General features: G+C 30.3%; 1 pseudogene; it reads right to left on the bottom strand.

Moving 5' to 3' along the window:
• Positions 1 to 1,121: 1,121 nt before the first annotated feature.
• LOC114187777 lies at positions 1,122 to 6,336 on the bottom strand (annotated as a pseudogene).
• Between the last annotated feature and the right edge of the window lie 352 nt (positions 6,337 to 6,688).

Raw genomic sequence — 6,688 nt, 5'->3', positions numbered from 1 at the left:
TTTCAAATGAATGTTAAGAATGTCATTTTCAATGGGATTTACATTAGGTAGTCTACATGAATCAACCACCAGGTGTCTCTCACAAATCTTGTGAAGTTTGTAGACTTCAAAAAGCCCTCTATGGTCTTAAACAAGCACCTCATGCTTGGTTTCAGAAGTTTTCTACAGTAATTGTCTCTCTTAGTTTTGTTGCTAGTCATCATGATTCTGCATTATTTTTCAGGAAAACCAATGCAAGACAAATTTTGCTATCCTTATATGTTGATGATATGATTATTATTATTAGTGATGGATTTTAATGGGTGTAATACATTACTTTTTGGGTATTGAGGTTGTTTCTTTTTCCAAAGGTTATCTCTTGTCTCGGTCTAAGTATATTGTTGACCTATTTGAGCATGCTCGACTTATTAGCAACAAGATTGTTGATACTCCTCTTGAGAGAGGTGTGTGATAATCCCCATCGGATGGTGTTCCTTTGACTGATTCTACTTTATATCGAACTATTGTTAGGAGTTTAATTTATCTTACTGTGACTCGTCTAGACATTGCACATGTTGTTCATGGTGTTAGTTAGTTTGTTTCAACTCTCACAACACTTCATTGGGGTGTTGTTCTTTGTATTCTTAGGTATCTTCGGGGCACTCAATTTCAGTCTCTTTTGTTTTTTTCTAGACTTGAGTTCCTATTGTGATGTGAATTGGAATGGTGATCCTAATGATTGGAAATCCACTATTGGGTGGTTTTTTTTCTATGATTCACTTATATCATTGAAGAGTAAGAAACAAAATGTTACACCTCGATCATCCACAGAAGCTGAGTATTGTGCCATGGCTTTGACTACTTGTGAGATTATTTGGCTACATTTGTTACTTGCTAATATGGTTATCTATTTGAAAGATCTTACGCCTCTACATTGTGACATTAAGAGTGTTATTCATATTTCTTGCAACTCTGTTTTTCATGAGCAAATCAAAAATATTGAAACAGATTGTCATTTTACTCGTCATCATCTTCAACTTGGCACTATATCTTTACCATTTGTTCCTTCGACTCTACAAATTGCAGATATATTTACCAAGCTGCACTCTCTTTTATGCTTTCGTTTTTTATTTGACAAACTCTCAATTTGAGGGGATGTTTGCAATATCCCTTTCAATATAGATTATCATAGTGCTTGCTAAAAATTCAGCCTCCATCTTATTTCTCAACTTGTTCTTGATTATTTTCATTGCAAAAAAAAAATATCTTTCATTTGTAGCTGTAGAAACTAGAAGAGTCATGATAAGACGAAGTAATCTATCTATCAAGTAGTAAACTTTAGACTTTTTTGTTGTTGCCAAACATGTACCATAACTCTTGCATTGTTGATAAATTCTTCAAATTTGAATCTTGACGAGCATCAATAATGAAATGTTGAAGTTGAAAATTCAAATTAATCTTTTCTTGCTCATTGAAATCCATGGGATAATATTTTTCCACAAGAGTGCAAATTTTATCAATACTAAAAGCTTTATAAGCATCCTTAGGATCCAAAGTAGAGCTTAGAATTAATAACTCCATTGCTTGGTCATTAAATCTACAAGTTAACTCTTGTAATTGCTTATCAATGGTAACGAAGAATATTTCAACTTTGAAATAATGTTCCACTGTAATATGATCCTTTTGGTGATGAGAGCGTCCTTGCCTTGCTACATAAGAAGCCCCAAATATCATGTTTTTCACAAAAAGAAGTCACGTTTTTAATAACTTATCCCAACCATTTTCTCTCAAGTTTTGAATAAGTCCTTTTGTAGAACAAACTAGACGCATAACATTAACTATATCCTGATATTGTTGTTGTAATGCTTGACAAAGAACATCTGTTATCCCCATAATTTATCTCATCAAATACAAGATCAGTATAAACTCAAATGAGGTCAAGCTTTTGTATGCATTATTATCATCACCACGTTGTGAATAAGTAGATCCATCAACAGTAATTTTTTCTAAAACTAAACAAGTTGCATCATACATATTGATCAAGCTACAAATAGAAGAGAAATGAGAGCTCCAACAGGTATCTCCAGCTCATTTTAAAGTACCAATTTGATTTGCCCCTTTACCCTTTTCAAGCTCATCAATTTCTAACAAATATGCAATTTCATCTAACTTGGGAGCTTGTAACTCATCATGACGTTTACTAGAAGAGCAAATACTATTGACAATAAAAGTCAATTTTGAAAAGAATTGGTGAATTGGAATAACTTCTCTTGATGCTGCAACCAAGGCAAGTTGTAACCGATGGACAAAACAATGAACATAATATGCATAAGGACTATGAGTCAAAAATAATGCTTGTAATCCATTCCATTCTCCTCTCATATTGCTAGCACCATCATACCCTTGACCACGGATATTAGAAACATTAAGATTATGTCGAGATAGTACAACACACAATTCATTCTTCAAAGTTATTGTTGCAATGTCTTTAACATGCAAAATATCAAAAAATCGCTCTTGAATAAAACCATTTTTATCAACGAATCTCAAAACAAGAGCCATTTGCTCTCTTTTTGATTCATCACAAGCTTCATCGACAACTATACAAAACCTGGAATCTCCAATTTCCTCACGAATATGATTTTTCACTTTACTAGAAAAAATATTCAACAACTTATTTTGAATTTTAGGTGAAGTATATTTGGAATTGAATGGAGCATTTTCGAAAACAACTTTTGCAACTTCGTCATTGAATGATGCTATGAGTTTTATCATCTCAAGAAAATTACCTTGGTTCCTCGATTCAGTACTTTCATCATGACCTCTAAAAGCACAAGCTTAAAGTGATAAAAAATTAACCGTGTCGATTGAAGTCTTGAGACGTAACCGATTCTTCATAATTTGATTTGAGCTTTGCACTTCCAAAACATTCTTAATGTGACAATTTTGATTTAACAAGTCTTGACAAGCAGACATTGCAATATTGTGTGATGAACAAGGATCCTTCCCAATGTGTTTAAGGAAAGCACAATTTTTTCCATTATTAACTTTCCTCCAACTTTTAAAACCTATAAAATAACATTCAAAAAGTTAAAACATGTTGATGACAATAAACTTATTGCCAATTAGAATTCAATGAAAATAAACTCAATTACCTATAACCATGAAAATAAACTTATTCCAGGTCGTCCGCTTGGTTTTTTACTAAAAAGATAGCACGGTAAGCAATATGTAGCATCTTTTAATGGCGAATACTCTAACCATGAAGGAAATAAGCTAAACCATGTGTATTGAAATCTTCTTGGATGATCATCTTTACCAGACAATGGATAATTTTCTAGACGCATTTGATATGGACCCATTTTAGATAAGCCTTTCGTACCTCATCAATTTGATTTGGTGGGTATTGCCAAATTTGAAGACGCTTCCCCGGATCACGTTCTAAAGTATTTTCAAATTCATTATATGTAACTTTAGGAACCTCAGAGAGTTGTTTTTCGTTTTTTTCAATATTTGGATTCTCATGAAGTTTCTCAATTTTAGATGACGTAGATGCATTTTTTTCATCTTCATCACAAATCTTCCTCTTGAAAAAAGAATCAATTCTTTTACTCTTTATCATAATTTTTCTAATATAAATTTTTCACCTCTCACCCATTTACAAAAAGATAAAATTATGAATATCCCAAATTAAATCTTAAAAGCAAGACTCAATATTTTAAGAAAACTAATAACTTCTAAATGATTAGCTTCCCTTACCTTAGAGTAGATTCCTAATCTTGTTCTTCCCTTACACAACTTCAAAGCCTAAAATAGCTCTATCTACACAAAGAAGAGTTTGATTAACAATTAAAGCATGATTTTATAATCTCTAACAGATAGAGATATGCCTAGAGCGTAGAAAAGCCACATAGAAAAAATTGTTCGGTCCAAAATGTTCCTTAACTCTTCAATTTTGTCGTAGTGCAATTTGATTTTGAAACTAATAAGAAATTGATGGTGAAAATTGATATGGAAATAAAACAAGAGAAAGAGATTGAGGCACGAAAGAGAGAAACCAAATAAAAAAGTATAAGAAATTATAATAGAGAAAAAAACATGATTTTTAAATTTTAAAAAAGATTTTTCAAACTAAATTAATATAAATAAGGTAAAAATATATAAATAAAGTAATAATATATAAATAAAGTAGTAATATATAAATATATTTTTTTAAATATATAAAAAATAAAATAAAATAAAAATCAATTAATATAAATAAAGTAATAATTTATAAATATTATTTTTTAAATATATAAAAAATAAAGTAAAAAAAAATGGTTGGGGGAGCCGTGGCTCCCCTGTCCCTTCATTCTTCCGCCCCTTATGTCAATCATTCCCACCGTTGTTGTGCACTTCATGTTATATGTAATAGAGTTATAGTCAATACACATGGACCGCAACTATGTAATAGAGTTATACCAGGAAACCATAACCATTGTAAAAAAAAGGCTTAAATACTCTTTTGGTCCTAGTTTTGGTCGACTTTTTTCATTTTGGTCCTACTTTTTAAATTGTTTTCAATTTGGTCCTACTTTTCGTTATATTTTTTCAATCAACTCCTTTCCGTTAACTCCGTCCAAATCATTAACGGATGTGAACAGTAACTGCCACGTGTCATTTTGTGATTTTTTTGATTTTTTTTTAATTTTTTTAATTTTTTTTTAATTTTTTTTATTTAAAAAAATGTACACGTGTCAAGCTCATATTATGCCACGTGTCAGAATTAGATTTTTGTATTCAATTTGGTCCTATTATTCGTTATCTGTTTTCAATTTGGTCCTAGTTTTTTTAAAAAAATTTAACATTTTTTTCCTCTCCAAATTGAGACAAAATTTAATTTGTATATATTAAAATGCATATTTTTGTTAAATATTTTAATTTAGAATTAAATTTAGTTTAAAATTAAAACGAAAAAAAGCAATAACACCATTAATTTAAAATTTTAAGAGGTTAAAAATATTTAATTTTAAACCAACTCTAATTTTAAATTAAAAATATTTAATAAAAATATGTATTTTAATAAGAATATTCATATAACATTTATATACAAATTGTATTTTGTCTTTGGAGAGGAACAAAAATACTAAATTAAAAAAAAAATTTAAATTAATGGTGTTATTGCTTTTTTTCGTTTTAATTCTAAACTAAATTTAATTCTAAATTAAAATATTTAACAAAAATATGCATTTACAAATTAAATTTTGTCTCAATTTGAGAGGAAAAAAATGTTAAATTTTTTAAAAAAAACTAGGACCAAATTGAAAACAGATAACGAATAATAGGACCAAATTGAATACAAAAATCTAATTCTGACACGTGGCATAATATAAACTTGACACGTGTACATTTTTTTTAAATAAAAAAATTAAAAAAAAATTAAAAAAATTAAAAAAAATTAAAAAAAATTAAAAAAAATTAAAAAAAAATTAAAAAAATTTAAAAAAAATCAAAAAAATCACAAGATGACACGTGGCAGTTACTGTTCACATCCGTTAATGATTTGGACGGAGTTAACGAAAAGGAGTTGATTGAAAAAATATAACGAAAAATAGAACCAAATTGAAAACAATTTAAAAAGTAGGACCAAAGTGAAAAAAGTCGACCAAAACTAGGACCAAAAGACTATTTAAACCTAAAAAAAATGGACCGCAACTATGTGGTGTGAAACATAAGGAACTTCATTGTGAAGTGTAGGATTGAAAGATAGCACTGGTAGAAAAAGAAAAAAAGAGGAACATAAAAATTCATTATTTAAAATTTTTGAATGTGAAGCATTTCTTGAACACAGCATAGGAATTAATTAATACAAGTTTATTTTATAAATTTAGTAAATGAAATAGTGAAAGAACTCTTAAAATGGGCTAAACTCCCTCAACCTAGTCGAACTTGCGAGTTCAATTTGCGTTGGACGATAACATTTTTAAATATGGGTTAAATCGAATCCGGTACAATTTTTATATAATTCTTTTTTGGTATTTCTACCGAATAAAACCTAAATCAAAATAACATTTAACAGTAACAGTACATAATTCACAGAAGGTGATTTAGTCTGAAGAAGGAAGAAGTTAGACGCGGAAAAAGCTTTGCGGAGGGCGAAAGCGCATAACAGAAACCAAGGCAGAGGGCACAAATTCCCACGTCCATGCCCATTCTCAGAACTTCCAATTCCTTTTCCAAGCCAATGCACGCTTCTTGAAGCTCCGGAGTGGCATCACCATCGATTCCAAGTTCTGATTCTTCCGGAATCTCCTCTAAGTTATGTTTCTTATTCATGGGAGCGACATCATCAAACTCCGATAGCCACGACCAACACATGCTCGCACAGGATCAGTACATGGAAAAATTTTAATGCTGCAGATGATTATATAATGTAGGCATGGAGGTAAATCGTACCATGTTTTTAAGAAGCGCGCCCATAGAGCTAGAGGCTAGAGTGAAGGGCGTCATGGTTTTGGGGTGGGTACCACCTCGCCTCAGCAAAATCACAAACCACCTTTAGTTCTTTTTCTATATAGGAAAATATTATTTCTATTGAAAATGATATTTGAACACAATTTGGACACAGTTTTGACACAACCCATGTCACTTTGACTTTTTTAAAATGAATTTTGATTACTTTTTTAAGTTGCTGACCAAGCTCATTTTTGTCCACACTGACGTCTAAAAT

The sequence above is a fragment of the Vigna unguiculata genome, chromosome 6 (genome assembly GCF_004118075.2).
Source record: "Vigna unguiculata cultivar IT97K-499-35 chromosome 6, ASM411807v1, whole genome shotgun sequence".
Taxonomy (NCBI): Eukaryota; Viridiplantae; Streptophyta; class Magnoliopsida; order Fabales; family Fabaceae; genus Vigna; species Vigna unguiculata.
The sequence above is the reverse complement of the archived record's forward strand: the minus strand, read 5'-3'. Positions and strand labels throughout refer to the sequence as shown.